Below are 20,009 nucleotides of genomic sequence, written 5' to 3'. Positions count from 1 at the left end.
GTTAGTAGTGAAAGAAAGAGCCCAGCAATCATTTCTTCATTAATATTCATAGTTGAGTCTACTAAAAGAGGGACCAGCCTCATAGTGGTGATTAGAGGACATCTCTGATTGTTCACTTCTAATGTGACACGTTCCTTCTCTATTATATAATCAAGGGGATCTGTCGGCTAGAGAGCAGGGCTATTCTTATTCCGTGGAGGCAAAGTAACTCCCTCTAGTAATTGAATCCTCAGTTCGGAGGTCTTCGTCAACATGTTACGAGGCTCCAGTCTTCGGCGATCACCATTACTTGACTTAGAAAGGTGAACATCTGGGCAAGGGAAAGCGTAGTGCGCCTGATGCAAATGGCTTTCTTTTTTCATGATATACCAATCAGAATGGGGGTCCTACCTACGTACATGATTGATATAATCACTACATAGGGGGTGGCAGTCAACTTGATGCGGGAGACGTATGAGTGCACTTCGATCTTGTGGTGTATTCGTTTACAGTTAATAGGGCCTTTTTCTCGTTGATCAGTTCGACTCCGCTTTTGAAAGGTCTCCATTCCTATGGCGGTTTTGTCAATGAACGTGTCTCGGGCCGGATTGACTAACCTAACCCTTATAGAAGGGGGCCTTACCATAGTTGGGCGCTCCGCTTTAGTGTGATTGGCGAAAGCTAGGCTAGGTTTGGTAATACCCAAAACAAATGAAAAGAGATGGCAGTTCCTCGGCCTTGCCTCATTCCACTTCTAAACCTATGTCTTGGGTTGGGAAAGCTGCTTCACTTCGTGCCTCTACCCTTGAAGCCCCTCCTTCTCCATTCGACATGGCTACAGCCAGATAGTTTTTCTTTCTTGAACGTAGGGCAGTTCATTTCTAATAGATCAAGATTAGGTCAAAATCATACATTAGATCTGGGGAAAACTACACTTGCATTCCTTCATTGATGTGATGCAATCTCGGTTGAAGATGAACTAGGTGCGACAGAACCCATTCAGTTAGCTGCCGCTTTCCTTCAATTCAACTACCTGCCACTATAGGAAGTGATGTTCCCAGGCTAGGCTAGTGAATTGGGGTAGCTTCTCTCCTTAGGGTCGATTGTCCATCTAGTGAGTTAGCGCTTAGACTTTCTCTTCTTCACCCACCAGTCAAGTCAGGGCTGGTCATGGTGACAAGAAATGCTATTTCAACTCAATCTTTGTCAATTTCTATTGTTTTGGCTAATGCTTATGGTGTTGACCCCTATCTTTCAAGTTCTACTTGCTACTAAAGAAAGAAGGTATGGTCGAAGCGAAGGAGTCACAAACCTTCAACTCATCAAGGAAAAGGCAATCTTCTCTTTATATATCTCTTATCTTTGCTCTTGACGTAGTGGCTACCACCAAATTATCTAAGACTAAGATCGATAGACGAATGCGCCCTGTGATGAAGAGAAACTGATCTTCTTAGTCCTAGAGTATTGTAACTCACTTATTTTTGAAACTCAGTGCTGAAAGCCCGATTGCCTGATGTTCAACTTTGAAAGCGAAACTGGCTTTGTTTCTTGCCCTCACCTTGAAATGCTAGAAGTTTGTGATATCACTTCTCTTGGGCTAATGCTTAGTAGTGCCCAGACTTGCTTTCAACCCCACCGGCCGTCAAAGAAAGGAGAGTGGCTAATTGAACACAATCAATGCTTTTAAAAAGCCCTCTCCGACAATCATAGTCTCAGTGGATGCATCTTGAGGACATACTTTAACTGTGAACCTAATTGATTTGATGATTCGTCTTTTTTTCGACTTGCTTTATCTCACAAGGGCTGCTAGCGTCGAGTCTATCCCAAATTCCTATCGTGAAATAGCTTAGAGAAAGCTCATGAGAAAACCACAATTTTCTTTATTCAGTTAAGTCAATCAGCCCCTAAGCCGGCATTTGTCTTGTCCGTCTAAGGCTAGGACTCCCCCAATGGAATGGTGTTTGAGCGGCTTCGTATTCCACCCCTATCACTAAATTAATGAGATACGTGGATCAATAAGCTCTCTTTGTTTGAGCAGCTGTCTCTCCTCTGCCTAAGGCCGAGTTACTTTCTCTTGTTTTGACTTGAACGCACGTGACTCACTCGCCCAAAAGAGCGCTTTCACATACCTCAGATTCTCTTATTCATAGGCTAACGAAGAGATCCAGTTCTACCTTTCCCCTTTCTATGGGGTGGGACTAGCGAACACTCCTTGCTTCAGACCTCTTGATTTCGATAGTGGGACTCCTCGCTAATAGGGATTCATCCTCTCCTAAGGGCCTGAACGCGCTATTAAACCTCTCGGTAAGGTCAAATGGCATTCCGCTACTAACCTAATCAACTGTTAGACCTCCAAACTTTGATCCATCAAACATGAATGAAAGGGTAGAACCACTCTAATGATTATACTAATCCCTACTCTCATCAAGGGCAGGCCTTTTGTTTTCTTAAAAGCTTTAGTAATAGCCAACCTATCTATTATCAAATGGCCTAGTCGGAACTAGTCTCATTACTCAAGCAAAGCAGTCAGCAACCGCATAGAGAGAGTGAAGCCATGAATGGAATTGGTGACTAAAGCCAATCCCTCTCTTCAAATCCAATCACGTATAGAAGATAGTTGATGCTTTCTCTCCAATATTTCCATCTTAATTGTTAGATCTCCGTACTGGGACAAAAAAGATCGGAAAATAGAACATGTTCTACCCTTTCCTTTGATTGCTTTCCTTTTTGGCTTGGAGACCTCTCTCACAATGTCGCTACGCCCCTCTAATCAAGAAGAAAATGTGAATCAAGTTATGCGGCTCCTCTACCTCTTGGTCAAGCTACTTCTCCTTTTTCCATTCAAGACTGGAAGCTAAGCAAAGTCACGAAATTTCAACTTTTACCCTGTTGATCTTCTTCTTGTGGACAGTGCGATGACAATTTTTAATGTGCTTCTCATGTACTGGCACCGGCCATTGGGCTCGATCAGGCTTCCCCCTTTACTTCTTGCTAAGGTCGAGCTATTATCGCTGCTTGCCCCTCTCGTCTAGTGGCTTTTGCCTTTTTCGATATTGTAAAATGTTTGTCTAGAAAGAGAATGCCTACTATAAGAAGACATAATCTAAGGGAAAAAAAGAAGGCATGAGATCAAGTGAGAACTCAATAAGGTTTTTTCTCCTCAAGAAAGAAAAGACAGCACGGAACTTGGGTGATGGCTTGTAGCTTTTCTACCTACCCATTAGACAATCTCTACTTTAAGACCTAATGAATGAAGGGTGGGCTCACTCCTCTAATGCTAGATCAAGTTATGACTTCACTTGACCCCCTACTCTCATCAATCATACACACAACCGCGGTCTAAAACCCCGATCGCCCAATTTAGAACCTTATGAGGGTTTATGGGTAGAATCTATGAGTGAATACTCGTGGTAATCCATTACTATGATCATACTTACTACTATAGCCCTAGCTCTATAGACCATTGCTCTCGATAGCTTCAAAATATTCTCAAACTCCATTATTTTCTTCATCAAAGAACTTTGCCATGTAGGATTGTTTCTTAATCTTGTTTCTCAATCTATCACAATACTTGTTTGCTAGCCATTCAATACTAACTTAAGGAACATGTAGAGTTCTATTACATATGTATATAGCTTTGAAAGTTTTGACTTGTAAAGTATGCTCTCTTTGCACCTTGGAAGCATAAATGAACCAATCACAACCCTCTAAACACATTGCCCTCAACCTATTTCGTGCATTCTTAACAAACCTCACTTATCTCCCATTTTTAAATAGCATGGTTTTTAACAGCTTCTCTAAACTCTTCAGCATTACCAAAATACATCCCCAACTTGAAAACGGGATTCTCCATATCAACCTTAAAATTGAACTTAGGATGTGCATACTCATTTTGGCTATTCATATTCAAGAAATCTATATTATTAGTTGGCACATCCACATACATGCTACTATCTCCAACCTCCATATCCCTCCCCATTGATCTATTACCCTCGGCACATCTTACATGCCTTATGTATAATTCATCAAGATTGATAATGGCAAATCCATCATCTTGAGCACCCTCAATAACTTCAACATAACTATGATCATAAAGATTCACTGCTTCACATCCCTCACCTGATGCAAAATGAAAACAAATATAATATCAATATGTTATTATGCACTAGAAAAAAACATAACAGAAACAGAAATAATTGCAACACGTAAGATTTGTTTGCCACTTCAAAATTTCTTTATGAAGTGGCAAAGAATTAAAATTCTAATTCACTTGCAACCATATAGGTTGGAGAGTTGGTCCCATATGTGACATCCTGAATTTCCGGTACTGTTTTCAATTGAATAAATCGAGCCTTTCATTGATGCATCTATAGTGCTATTCTCAGAGCCGATCACTCGTGAGATAACTAGACTATCTGGGAAAGTCATTAAGAGATTTTAATGCAATGGACTTGAGAATTCGACCAGAAGTCAACTGCTTGACCGTGCTAGTCTGCACGGGTCATTACGGCATTGTCAAAATTGATAAGAGATCATGAATAGGTTAATTCAACTGAGATGTGTGACTAAAGTGTGGCTGATTCCACCTGATGACAAAATTCTTATCGAACAACACTAGACCGATTTTCTGTCGTTTTGGGTACCCTATGCCCGTAATTGAAACCTTGAGATTTTCATGACCACCAAGAGTCACCGATGTGTCGAGTGGGTTCATTATGACTCGAAGAAAATTGACCACGGGTCATTTGCACCAAAAAATCTCTGAAAATTACCCGGTAGCCTAGGTCACGCTAAAAACGCGTTTGAGTGAAATTAATTGCAAATTTAAATCCGATTTCAGAAATTGAAAATTATTTCATGTCACAATAAATTCTTGGAGTGTCAACTCAGTCTCAGAAGATTTTTCTGAAACCCGAGACTTTTTGAGAAAAAGTCGACATAGGACCGTTTTTATTTAGAAAATGATGATAATCATTTTTTATCGCAAAATTGGGAAGCAAGTGGATTGTATGGGTGAGGAAAAATGACAAATGGATTAGTGAGATGTCGGTTAATTTTATTGAGCTCGGTTGGTGTTGAATCAATGCCTTTCTGGATATTCCCGGCTATTCACGGAACGTGAGAAGGAGATGATATGTACGGCTTGGAGGGAGATCTTTCTTTCATATCTTTCGAGATCCACCCTACAATATGGGGCCCCCACCACCCGCGACCTTTGGATTGCTTTGGACTTCTAGAAGCGGGCCTTGGTGGCTCATGGATAGCCAAGGAAGCCATACTTGGCTGGAAATGGTCAAAGAGACCATGGGATGAAAAGTTGAAGCAAGTGGAGCCCTTGTCCCTAGATCTTTTCTCTCCAACCTCATCTCTTCCTTCTCTCTCTCCCTCATTGCCATCTAAAACCCTCTCCATCTCCCTCCTCTCACCTTGTTCAAACCCCACCGGCAGCTAAGGAAGTCACCGGAGCAGCCACACCATCGCCGGACTGTTTTCCTCCTTTGTTTTCACTTATGCCGGTTTCTGCTCCAGCTGACCTTTTGCCAAAGATCTGAGTAAAAAATAGACTTCGCGGATGAATCAACAAACGAGCCACCCATCGCCGCGACGAGGACATCTAGACTGTTCCAACAAGCCTGACCTCACCCCGAACAAAGCCATCAGCCGTCCTATATAGTCGTCGCAAGCTGCCGGTTGCCAGTCCGTCGATCCCCTACCCGCCTACACCGTTTCACGATTTTCTTCATTTTTCTCCCATTTCGACCCTTCTTTTAGTCGTTCCATTCACCTACAAGATCCCTAAGACCCCTGGGAGCCACCAGTTGCCGACCACCCACTCGCCAAAGCTCCGATCAACCCATTTCTTCGCCATTCAGCCGCCGATTACCTCGCCAAGCCTTCCACTGGTCTTGCTTTGCCTAACCGAGCTTGTTTCCTCTATGTTTCAACAAGAATAGAATAGAATTTTTGTGGGTTTCCAGCAAGGTGTCGGGCTCGTTTTGGAGGTGTTCCGGGCCTCAAAACTTAGGTCTGCTTTGAGAAGAAACGTCCCCCATGACATTCCCTTCGGTTTGATCCGACCTGCTCGTTAAACAAGTGAGTTTTGCTCACTAATCTCTTATTAGTATGCCAATGATGCTTAGGGATTGATTAGATTTAATTAAGTGCAATTAGATGGATAGATTAAATTAGAATAATTAAATTATGGATTTATCTATGGTTGTTAGGCAAATGGTTAGGTTGTTAGCAAACAAATAGGTCATAGTATTTATTGAACAAGTCTCGGTAATTTTCGGGCTCATCTCGGCTTCTAATTAGGCATTACGGTTTTAAATTGGATTTATTGCATTTATTTAATATTTTCCATAATTATTTAATTAATTACTTATTTTTCGGAAATTAGGCGGGGATAGCCGAGCAACCAAAATTTTATGCTAATTATCATGGTGCAGTCCGTTTATTTATTTGGGCGCTAAATTGTGCTAAATGAATTAATTATGATTTTAGGATTTTATTCCTAAACTAATTATGATTTTAGGATTTTATTCCTAAACTAATTATGATTTTAGGATTTTATTCCTAAATTAATTAAATTTGGTAATTAAGTGAAAAATTACTAGGCATCGGTCTACATCGCCAAAAATCTATTTTGGGATTGCTAAAAATAGTGGGAGGTTCAAAAGTGAAAACCTTATATTTTTGCTAAGGCCGACTGTGTACCCACACACGGGTATTTTTATCAAGAAGGATAAAAATGGTGAATTGATTAAATGAGCAATTATCAACATATTATGAAAGCACGGCTGGCAACTTCTGATGAGCATAATAAATATATCATATCAGTGGATCGACGGCTTCTGGCGAGCATATATACATTTATCAGCATACTATGAAAGTATGGCTGGCAGCTTCTGGCGAGCATATATACATTTATCAACATAATATGAAAGTATGATTGGCAGCTTCTGGTGAGCATATATAATTCTCAGCATATTATGAAAGTATGTCTGGCAGCTTCTAGCAAGCATATATAATATACTATATTAGAAATTGAGGTAGCTCTTAGCAAACATATACATATAACATATTATCTCATTAATTGAGGCAGCTTCTGGTGAGCTATACCACCTATTATCGGCTTATAATAAGTAGTCTTGGGTATGATCGGACTTATAGGTAGTATTGATTGAGATGACTGGGGAATGATCTTGTTGACATGTAATCGACTGAGTCGATTGATCGATGATTCGATCTAGTTAGGTAAATTGATTTGTGAAGTGATTGATGGAAGTAATTTGGTGAATATATGGATTGTATAAATTGTATTGACTTGCAAAAAGGAACTGAGGCCAAGGTAAGCCCTATGATCCGTGTTGGGCTTAGGCAGCTTCTTAAGTGTATTGGCTTCCTAATCAAGTCTTAGGGGGTAAAATTTGCTAAGAGGTAGTCTCACTGATAATTAAATAACCAGTTTTAGGTCCTTAGATGGTTGTGGTGAAGGACCAGAGGCTTGGAATGTAGAAGGTGAAGCCTGAAGAATTGACGGTCCTATTGGACTAGTTAGTCATAGGACAAATCTCTTTTGATGGGAGTCGATTGCAGACCTTGTTTTATGAACTTGTGGTTTAAAACCTGACTTAACAATTCGCCTTGTATATATTTGCACTATGGTTTGCAATCTATATAAGGGTGGTTGATTTTAAAGTAGAAATTTGGAGTCCTACTTTCCTATCACATTATTTTATTGTCTGGAGATTATTTATATGCTCCCGCATGCGTATTAAAATAAACGGGTTAGTAATGCGTCCTGGAACGTCTCTATTATACCAACCAGGTGAGGGAGGGGTGTGTGCCCGAGGATCAAGGCGTGACACCATACGTGTTTGTACTTGGTGAAAAAGGCATGAAAAAGAATTTAAAACACAAATAGAAAAAGTGGATGGGGCAGCCTTCATGAAATATAAAACAAAACACAAATAAGTAAATTGGCCCCAAATGACAAAACATATGTGACATCCTGATTTTCAAGTCCGATTTCGATGAGATGAAATGGGCTTTTCATCGATGCGCCTATGGCCTTATTCCCTGAGTGGGCCTCTCACGAGATAACTAGCCTATCAAGTGGAGCCGTTAAGGGATTTTAGCACAATAATTTTGAGAATTCGACTAGGAATCGACTGCTCGACTGTACTAATCTGCAATGGTCATTATGACATCGTCAAAATTGATCAGAGACCGAAGATATGTCGATTTGATAATGGTATGTGATTAGTGCGTGGATGATTCAACCTAATTGCAAAATTTCTATCGAACGACACTAGACCGATTTTTTTTGTCACTTTCGTACCCTGTGTTCGTATTTAAAACCTCGAGATTTTCATGACAATTGAGAGTCGCCAATGAGTCGAAAATGTATGATGTGGCTGGAAAATAATCGACTACGGGTCAATTGCACTAAAAATTCCTAAAAGCTACCTAGTAGGTTAGGTCATGCTAAAATTGTGTCAGATTGAAATTAACCGCAAATTTGAATCCGATTTCAGAAATTGAAAATTCTGTCATATCACGATTTATTTTAGGAACGTCGACTCATCCTTCGAAGAATTTTTAGCAAGATTGGGATTTTTACGGAAAATCAATTCGGACGATTCGAAAAAGAGCGGAAATTCGAATGGGCCAAATTGAAGAGATTTTTGGCTTCCAAACCGAGCTATTTGGTGAAGGGAACTTGCAGAAGATGTGTGGGCTTCTTCCTTAGCAACATTGGACATCAAATTGAAGAAATTGAAGTCCAATTGAGTGAATGCGAAGCTTGGCATGGGAGCTGCAATATTTGGCACCAAAGTAGATTTTTTGTGGAAATTAAGCAAGAAAGTAATGTGGGAGACCAAAGGGGATGTGCATGAGGACTTTAGAGGACCAATCATTTATGTATAGATATTTGTTTTCACTTTTTCTTCCCCCACTAGCTTCTCATGCGCGTCTCTCCCTCTTTCCCTCTCTCACTCGCACAATTCTCTCCTCCCTTAGCTGTCGCCTTCCTTTCTGCCTTTTTCTTCCCTCCATCCACATGTTTTCTTCTTTTCCCTCCAGCTACCGCCCTTCCATTCAGCTTTCCCCTACATGCTTGCTCCAATGTCTGCAACTCAGCCCGCACGCCAGCCCACTCGAAGCCGCAACCAACAGCTCCTTTCAAGACCAGGAACAACCATGAGCCTTGTGGGGCCATTTCAGCCCAGTCCAAGCCTCATTTGGTGTCGTCACTTCGAAGTTTGTCGACCGCCGTCACGCCGTTGTCGCCGTGAACCAGTTTTCACACTAAACCAATGAGTTTACTTACTAAAATCTACTTAGGGAGTTAATGATGCTTAGGGGTTGTTTAGTTTAGGCTTATTAAGGTTTAGGTGGTTAGTTAAAATGAATTAGTAATTTAATTATTCGTTTATGCATGTTAGGTGGTTAGAATGGCTAGATCAGAAACTAGATAAGCTATACTATTTATCTAGATTGGTTCAGAAATTTTCGAGCCCATTTCAGCATTTAATTAGGCATTTCCGGCCTAAATTCCTATTTATAACATTTATTGGTATTTAATTAATTAATTTTGGTAATTATTTAATTATTTATTATTTTACGGAAATTATACCAAGATAGCCGGTGACCGGAATTTCATGCTGATTGCATTGGTATGTTTGGTTTATTTAATTGAGTGCTACTTTGTGCAAATTAAGTGAGAATTATAATTTTGGTTATTTATTTCAAAATTGAGTAATTTCGATATTTAATTAGAAAATACCGGGCGTCAATTTACATTGCCAAAAATGTCTTTATGGACTCTATTAAATAGTGGGATTTTTTAAAAGAAAAATATTGTGTTTTTTGGCTCAGGCCGACCGTATATCCACACACGATTATTTTTATCAGGTATTTTTAATACGAAGAAAATATGCGAATACATTATTTTAATTGAGGAACTTAAGTGCGAAGCACCATGTCCTTGACCATGAGTGAATAATCGTGTGATGGTTTATAGTTAGGGCAATTTGACTATTAAAAGTTGAGGTGAGATGTGTTGTGTTGAGGAAACCCAATAGGTTATGGGCAAATAAAGGACTAAGTACTACACAAGGATGAAACTCGTGTGAGTCGCCTCTAGTGCCTTATACTATCGCTTAATGTAGTCAAGGGCTAAGTGTTACATGGCGACTTGAGTCGCAAGAGAATTATCTCTAGTGCCTTGTAGTATTGTCATGCATAGTGAAGGGCTAAGTACTACACAATATCTAGACTCGTGTTAGTCGCCTCTAGTGACTTATACTATTGTTTAGTGTAATAAAGGACTAAGTACTACATGATAGCAACACTTCGTATAAGTCACCTCCCGTGCCTTATATTATCACTTGTAGTAATCAAGGGTTAAGTGTTATTAGGTGACTTAAGTCAGATGAGAATTACCTCTAGAGCCTTGAGTTTGATCTCGAGTCTGTTATTGGAGTATTGAGATTAAGATTGAGTATTGAGTATTGGGATTATAGAATTTGAATATTGAGAGTGAATATCGGGTGTAGATTGAACCATCGATATGATTTACCCGCACCTGATTATGAGACGAAATTGTGTGACACGGAATAAGACATGTCATAACGATTTGGTCCTATAATCGGGACTCTTGTGAATTGATTGATTGATTGACTAAGATTGGATGAGAAGTTCCAAATGCTCGAGATCGTTGCTGCATTTATGTGATATATTAATTGTGCTAACATGCAGGAGGAAACTGAGGTGAGGTAAATCTTCTGTATTATGTGCATAGACCGCCTCTAGGCGTATTTCCTTTCTAGTGAAAGTTTAAGGGGTGAACTTGCTAAGAGATTGTCTCACCCTGTCGTGGGCTTAACATTTCAAGTCCCTAGCATGAAGGACCTGGAGCTTGATGGGGAAGGGTCAGAAGTATGTGTGGCTCAGAAGTTCTTTTTAGGGATAGACCTCTTATAGCTAGACCCTAGACTTGGCCTCTGTTTGTAAATCAGATTGTTTATAAAAGCTGTGTTGATTGATTTCAAATTTGTTGTCCTACTTTTCTATCCCACATTTATTGTGGTTAGGGGATTAGTAATTCTCTTTCGCATGCACATTAAAATGAATGGGTCAACGACGCGTCCTAGGACATCGCAATTTTATTATCGACCACCAAGGGATGGGCACACGCTCGAGGTTCGAGACGTTACATCCCCATTTAAGTGGTATCAGAGCAAGGTCTGTGTTTGGAGTGATAAGGTACGATGAGTCATGAGATAGTTAGTAAAAAAAGCTTTTAATACGCCGATGCATGTAAGTGATAGCTGATTTATCGCTTGTTAGTGAGGTCACTTAAATTCTAATCTGGTATTGGAATTGGATAACAGGTTTCTATACAGATCCTGTAGTATGAGTGACCAAGAGTAAATGACTCATAGAAAGAAAACCATAGGACTAGTGACTCGGGGTCGGACGCCAACTAGGGTCGGCACTCGAGGTGGTCGTGGTATAATGCCAGCTCAAGCTAGCGCTAGTGGAGTGGCATCGCCTCCAATTGATGCTGGTGTAGTAGCCCCTAGTGATCCAAGAACTGTCGGGATCATGTAGGTACTAGAGGCGATGAGAGATCTAATGGGGCAACAAGCCTAGAATCAAGTCGCCGCCATTACCGCCACCGCTACAACTATTGCTACTACCACTACCAATGCTGCTATTACTGCCACCGCTACCGCAGCCGCAACCATAGCTACAACTGCACCTGTCGCCGCACCTGCAAAAGTTCCACCTACGAACATGGTCGCTTTGAGGCCGACGCATAAACTCGTGGAGCAATTTCTGAAGTTGAACTCACCGAGGTTCACTGGTGCAGAAGATCCTGAAGCTACAACCCTATGGATTCAGGGTTTAGAGAAGACCTTTACACTGCTGATGTGCACCAAGACAGAGAAGGCCATCCTTGCAGCCTATCAACTCTAGAAACACTTGGTGGATGACCACCAGAGGAATGGTATTCCCTCCCAGCTCTACTCGGCCAACATCCTGCTCGCGAGGGGGTGGATCCTGAAGCGAACTACTCATTGCTGAATGTGTGGTTCCGGAGTGGAATGCCTTTGTCAAGGTCTTCAATAGCAAATGCTTTTCTGAGACTGCCAGAGAACTAAAGATGGCAGAATTCCAGCGCTTTCGCCAAGGTACGATGACAATTGATCAGTATGAAGCGAAGTTCGTTGAACTGTCATAGTATGCCCCTAGATTGGTCGAGGATCCAGTAGACCAAGCTAGAAGGTTCAGAGATGGACTCGAGTCCACTAATGCTACTCAACTTGAGGAACTACAACGACCTGTATGAACGGGTCCAAATGATAGAGAGAGACCATAACAAACAAGCCGCTGCATCTAGGTCGCGATTTGGGTCTAACAGGGATGGGAATCGATTTGGAAAGAAACCTATGACTGAAGGAAGGTATCTTATTCTGCCCAACAAAAAGGATGAAATTGGAAAGTCAATGCCCAACTTGAACAACGTGTGTCGTTTCTATAGGAAAAGACATGGTTCAGGTCCATGTTATAAAAGGACGGGAGCTTGTTTTAAATGTGGCTAGCACGGCCACCAGTTCAAGGATTGTCCACTCAAGCAAATGGGACCACAACAGTTGCTACCGCCACCACCGATGGGACAGAACAGAGGGAATGCACTGCAGACAGGACGCCACTAAGATGGCAAAGGGGACAAGAATGAACCGAGCCATGCACCGACCAGGGGAAGAATGTTTTTAGGGTAATTTTATCATAATGGCGTAGAGAAATTTTGGTTAAACTTGTAGAATTTCAGTTTGTTGAAATGAAGTTGTAAAAAAAAGAATTACTGGCTAGAGTTGTACTTAACTTTTTCGCTTATGTATAACTTTGACGTTTTATATGAAAAGGGTTGGTTCAAGAAACATCTTGTGGTAATGGATTGTTATTATGAAGTAATACAGGTTAGCGTGTGGAAGTTTGGAATTTGTTAGAAACCAAGAAGGACCTTCGATTATTTTAAATTCGTCACTTAAGGCAATCAATTTTTGCATGTAGGTTGCCAAGATTATTTGACAACTGTAGTGAATACGACAGTTGAAGGAACGAAAGTTACAGATGTGTTCAGTCGAAAGTCATCGATTGTGCAGATGGTGAGTCAGGTGTGGATTTTACTCGAAGGAGCACTAGAGATTCAATTTTCAAATTTGAGGTAGGCCACCTTTCACATCTTATGGCCATCCTTAGAATTGAACCGAAAGTACAAATAAGAATCAAGATGTTGCAGTTGATAGATCCAAAGATAAAGAAGATTTTACAAGAGGATACGAAAAAGAGAAAGGCTAATTTTCATATTTCTAAAGACGGAACACTAAGATTTCGCGGACGATGGTGTGTACCTGACAATGCAAAGTTGAAAGAAGAGATCTTGTCAGAACCTCATCGTAGCAGATATAGCATTCACCTAGGCAGTATGAAGATGTATCGAATCTGCATCAACATTATTGATGGTCTTGTGTGAAAGCGGACATTGCCTAGTATGTCACCAAGTGTCTAAAGTGTCAGCAAGTGAAGGCATAGCATTGTAAGCCGAGAGGATTTCTGCAACCTCTCGAGATTCCTGAGTGGAAGTAGGAACACATCACAATGGATTTTGTGATAAGCTTACCAATGAGTTAGAGGGGTAATGATTCTATTTGAGTAGTGGTCGACGGACTAACGAAGTCGACTCACTTCATTGCAGTATGAAAGGACCTCGATTTGGACAAGCAAGCAGAGTGGTATGTGTGTCAGATAGTTCGTCTGCATGGAGTGCCAGTGACATCAAACCAAGACCCGAGGTTCACCGCTACTAGCAAAGCATTCAGATGGCTCCTTTTGAAGCGTTGTATGGCAGAACATGCAAAACGCTAGTGTGTTGGGATGAGGTCAAAGAACGAAAGATCACGGACCTGCACTGGTTCAACAGTCAATGGATGCAGTTGTCGTCATCAAAGACAAATTAAAGACCACTCAGAGCTGTCAGAAAAGCTACGCCGATAAGCGTCAAAGACCATTGAAATTCCAAGTTAGTGATCACGTCTTTCTAAAAGTGTTACCAATGAGGGTACTTTGCGCTTTAGCAAGAAGGAAAGCTGAGTCCAAGGTATGTAGGTCCATTTGAGATTCTTGAACGAATCGGGATCCTAGTGTATCGTCTTGCATTACCACCGAGGTTAGCGCAAGTACATGACATCTTTCACGTGTCGATGCTAAGGAAGTATGAGCCTGACCCGACCAACATGCTTAATTTTGAGGAATTGGACATGGACGACGAGTGTCATAAATGGAAAGCCCAGTTTAGATTGTGGATCGGAAGGAGCAGATTCTGCGTACCAAGACGACCCCATTAGTTAAAGTGGTATGGTTAAAGTGGTATGGCAACACCACAGCACTGAATGAGCAACTTTGGAAAGTGAAGATGCGATGAGATGACTATACCCCCCATCTTTTTGTTTAAAGATTTATAATAATTAAATTTCAATGAAGAAATTTTTATAAGAGGGGGAGAGTTATGACATCCTGATTTTTCAAGTCTGATTTTGATGAGATAAATGGGTTTTTCATCGACACGCCTATGGCCTTATTCTCCGAGTGGGCCCCTCACGAGATAACTAGCCTATAAGGTGAATCCATTAAGGGATTTTAGCACAATAACCTTGAGAATTCGACTAGGAATCGACTGCTCGACTGTGCTAATCTGCAAGGATCATTACAACACCGTCAAAATCGATCAGAGACCAAAGATAGGTCGATTTAATAGAGGTATGTGATTAGTGTGTTGGTGATTCCACCTAATTGCAAATTTTTTGTCGAACGATACTAGACCGTTTTTCTGCCATTTTCGTACCATGTGTCCATAATTGAAATATCGAGATTTTCACGATAATCGAGAGTCGCCAATGAGTCGAAGATGTACAATGTGGCTTGAAAATAATCGACCACGGGTCAATTGTACTAAAAATTCATAAAAGCTACCTGATAGGTTAGGTCACGCTACAATCGCGTCAGATTGAAATTAATTGTGAATTTGAACCCGATTTCATAAATTGAAAGTTCTATCATGTCACGATTTATTTTAGGAACGTTGATTCATCCTTCGAAGAATTTTCGGCGAGATTGAGATTTTTATGGAAAATCAATTCGAACGATTCGGAAAAGAACGGAAATTCGAATGGGCTAAATTAAAGGGATTTTTTGCTTCCAAACCAAGCTATTTGGTGAAGTGAACTTGTAGAAGATGTGTGGGCGTCTTCCTTAGCAAAATTGGACATCAAATTAAAGAAATTGAAGTCCAATTGAGTGAATTCGGAGCTTGGCATGGGGGCTACAATATTTGGCACCAAAATGGAGTTTTTGTGGAAATTATGCAAGAAAGTAACGTGGGGGACCAAAGGGGATGTGCATGAAGATTTTAGGGGACCAAACATTTATGTATAGATATTTTTTTTTACTTTTTCTTACCCCCACTGGCTTCTCATGCACGTCTCTCCCTCTTTGCCTTTCTTTCTCGCACAATTCTCTCCTCCCTTAGCTACTGACTTCCATCCACACGTCTTCTTCTTTTCCCTCCAGCTACTACCCTTCCATCCAGCTTTCCCCTACATGCTTGCTCCAACGTCCATGACTTAGCCCACACGCCAACCCACTCGAAGCCACAACCAGCAACTCCTTTCAAGACTAGCAACAACCGTGAGCCTTGTGGGGCCATTTTCGGCCCGGTCCAAGCCTCATTTGGCTTTGCCGCTTCAGAGTTTGTCAGCCGTCGTCGTGCCACTATCGTCGTGAATTGGTTTTCATGCTAAACCAATGAGTTTACTCACTAAACTATGCTTATGGAGTTAATGACGCTTGGGGGTTATTTAGTTTAGGCTAATTGAGATTTAGGTGGTTAGTTAGAACGAATTAGCAATTTAATTATTCATTTATGCATGTTAGGTGGATATAATAGCTAGATTAGAGACTAGATAAGCTGTACTATTTATCTAGATTGGTTCGAAAATTTTCTGGGCCCATTTCAGCATTTAACTAGGCATTTCCAGCCTAAGTTCCTATTTATAGCATTTATTGGTATTTATTTAATTAATTTTGGTAATTATTTAATTATTTATTATTTTCCGAAAATTAGACCGAGATAGTTGGTAATCGGAATTTTGTGTTGATTGCATTGGTATATTTGGTTTATTTAATTAAGTGTTGATTTGTGCAAATTGAGTAAGAATTATAATTTTGGTTCTTTATTCCAAAATTTTGTGTTGATTGCATTGGTATATTTGGTTTATTTAACCGGAATTGTAATTTAGATATTTAATTAGAAAATACCGGGCATCGGTTTACAACGCCAAAAATGTTTTTATGGACTATATTAAATAGTGGGATTTTTGAAAATAAATATATTCTGTTTTTGGCTCAAGTTGACCATGTACCCACACTTAATTATTTTTATCGGGTATTTTTAATACAAAGAAAATAGGCCAAGACATATTTTAATTGAGGAACTTAAGTGCGAAGCACCATGTCCTTGGCTGTGAGTAAATAATCATGTGATGGTTTATAGTCAAGGCAAGTTGACTATTGAAAGTTGAGGTGAGATGTGTCGTATTGAGGGAACCCAATAGGTTGTGGGCAGGTAAAGGACTAAATACTACACAAAGATGAAACTCCTGTGAGTCGCCTATAGTGCCTTATACTATTGCTTATTGTAGTCAAAAGCTAAGTGTTACATGGCGACCTGAGTCGCATGGAAATTACCTCTAATGCTTTGCAGTATTGTCATGCATAGTGAATGGCTAAGTACTACATGATATCTAGACTCGTGTGAGTCGCCTCTAGTGCCTTATACTATTTCCTAGTATAATAAAGGACTAAATACTACACGATAGCAAGACTTCATGTGAGTCACCTCTAGTGCCTTATATTATCACTTGTAGTAACCAAGGGCTAAGTGTTACCTATGTAGCATGGACACTCTCCGGAGGCCTTCGTGTCATATCGACACTCCGACACATGTCCGACACATTCCGACGCATCCCAACACGCGGTCAACGAGTGTCAAAAGATTCGACATGTGATCAACTCTCTCCGACACGCTCCAACACGCGAGTCCAAAATTCCGACACGCGATTCCGACACACACGGGGTCAATTTTAAAAATTTCTAATATTTGAGGGATCAAAATATAAATATACACAAAAGAAGTAATAAAATTGCTATAAATATACACGTACGGGTCAATTTTTTTTTTTTTCAGTTTTGTTTTTAAAATTTATTTTTATTTTTAAAAAGTCTTTTACTATGAAAGAAGTAATAAAAAATGCTATATATGATAAATAAATAAATTTAAAAATATCACTTCAGCATTTTTCTTTAAACAATGTTTTTTTCCTCTAAGTTTTATGTATTATTGTAACAAATTAAAATAATAAATGATATTATTTAATATTTTTCGTGTAAATTAATTCTAGGCTATTTTTATTATTATTTATTTATGTATTTATATATAAAAATATATTTAATATATAACGTGTCGGAACGTGTCGAAATTTTCTATTTTTAAGAAATGACGTGTTGGCGTGTCGTGCCGTATCGTGTCGTATGTCACGTGTCCATGTCAGTGCTACATAGAGTGTTACAAGGTGACTTAAGTCGCATGGGAATTACCTCTAGAGCCTTGAGTTTGATCTTGAGTCTATTATTGGAGTATTGAGATTGAGATTGAGTATTGAGTATTGGGATGAAATTGAGTATTGATTATAGAATTTGAATATTGATAGTGAATATCAAGTGTAGATTGAACCACCGATATGATTTACCTGCGCCTGATTATGGGATAAAATTACGTGACACGGAATGAGACATGTCATAATGATTTGACCCTATAATCAAGACTCATGTGAATTGATTGATTGATTGACTAAGATTGAATGAGAAGTTCCAAATGCTCGAGATCATTGCTGCACTTGTTGACACCTAAATTTTAGCGACCCGTTTAGTCATTTATTGCATTAAAAAATTAAGGGTTAATTTTATCCCTGAAAAAATATTTAATTGTATAGCATATATTTTTAGGTGCATTTATTTTTAGTTTGCATTTACATTGGGACGGTGACGGATGGGTTTGAATTAATGCTTCAGAAAATTTAATTTGATGAGTCGGGCTAAGCCCATGAAGAGAGCAAATTGGCCCAAGCCCGTATCCCTGGGGAGATTTTACGGATTTATCTTTGTGAGATTCACTTCAAAAGCAAATATTGTGTTTGGAAAAGAAATTTTTGTGGATATGATTTTGGAAAATTAAAAACCCTAATATGTGGCCTATAAATAGATTAATACGCGTAGGGTTTTGAGAGGCCCACATATGTGCGAACACCCGGCCACACAAAGAGAGGAGAGCGATATACGTGAGGGGTAGCGAGGGGAGAAAGATGGCGAGAGCCCTTCATAACTGAAGATGGTGATGCAGCGGTGACATTGGTGGCCGTTCTCGTGAGTGTGGTTTGCCGATCTAGTCAGACACCCACTCACTGTCAAGTTCAACTAATTGAAGCTTTTCTCGACCACAATACGAAGGAAAAGCCAAAAGGAGGCTATGGATTCAAGTCAAGAGAAAGAAAGGCAACCGAGCCTTTCTTCGTGCAGACCCGCGATCAAGTCCAGGGAATCCTCATTGGCATTCCGAGAGTTCATCGCCATCGCTACAACTTGGCGAGCTTCCCCAGTTCCTGGCCCCACTCTAGATCCACCAGTTCAATCATCACGGAGCGGTCCATCTAGTGACGACCAGTCCCTGACGCTTTATGGGTCGCTAAGCCTTGTGTCTATAACACTTTTGCCCAACCTAGCGCCCAAAGAGTGAAACTTTCTCAGTTCCCTTGCAATATCAATTTTGCTATTGACGATTACAAGTTATCTCGCAAGTTTGATGTTTTCTTTTGCGGCTAGCCCAACGAGCTTTCACGATAGTCGGTCATGTTTATACAATGTTTTACCATCTGCGTGCAGATTTTTGGTGAAAATACGGCAGCTTCTCAGTAGCCCGCTTAGTCATCGTGAGGTCCAGTAATGCAAACAACTTACTGCACCTGTCTTTATTACAAAGTTGCTCTCGGTTCCTTATGGTGGTCCAATCCTCGCTCGACGATCGGCAACAGCAGCTTGCTGTACCTCAACGTGTTCCACCAGTCGACTCGCAATTTAGATTTGGCAAGTTTTGTTTCTTTGTTTCCCTTGCAAGTTACGTAACTCTCACAATCGTAGTCCGCACATCCCTGGCTATCTACAAACCTGCAATTGAGATATCGTCGGCAACGCACGTTTTGGATGGCCAAGGGAGGATATGATGGGGTCTTCAAGAGATTGAGTGGAGCTTGAGACTTGGTCAAACAAAAGACACCAAATTGCGAGTGAAAGAATAGTGGGCGCACAATGTGAACGTGCAAAAAGTGAAGCTTGATAGCAAAGTGAAAAGAAGCTGAAGTTTTCAAACAGAATTCCAAATACTCGGTCTTGTGGAACACGTCCGATGATTACCGAACAACCGTGCATGCTACTGATTGCCGGCCTTCCTCACTGTGATTTCGGTGACCCATCATCCATCCAAATTTGGAGGTCACCCGCGTGACATCGTGAATTAGGTAAGACTCTGGATCAATTTGATTTTCATATATCTTGCTGCCTAATTCGTAATATCGCAATCTTTCTTTGAATGTTTGATCGATATTGCCATATCCGAAAGATCTCTTGATCCCTCATGAATTAGGAAATTTTCCTAATTTCATAACGTGCATACGATTGACAGTTTGTTTCACGCTTGAAATACGACTCGCAATCGCACGGAAAAATCACCAATCCGATCTCACGCTCAAGATACGATTCGTGATTTTATTTAAAAATTGGCCAATCCAATCTCATGCATGAGATATGATTCGTCAATTTATTTCCCAAAATTAAATGGACATGGA

The sequence above is a fragment of the Eucalyptus grandis genome, chromosome 8, assembly GCF_016545825.1.
Source record: "Eucalyptus grandis isolate ANBG69807.140 chromosome 8, ASM1654582v1, whole genome shotgun sequence".
NCBI classification, from domain to species: Eukaryota; Viridiplantae; Streptophyta; class Magnoliopsida; order Myrtales; family Myrtaceae; genus Eucalyptus; species Eucalyptus grandis.
The sequence above is the reverse complement of the archived record's forward strand: the minus strand, read 5'-3'. Positions refer to the sequence as shown.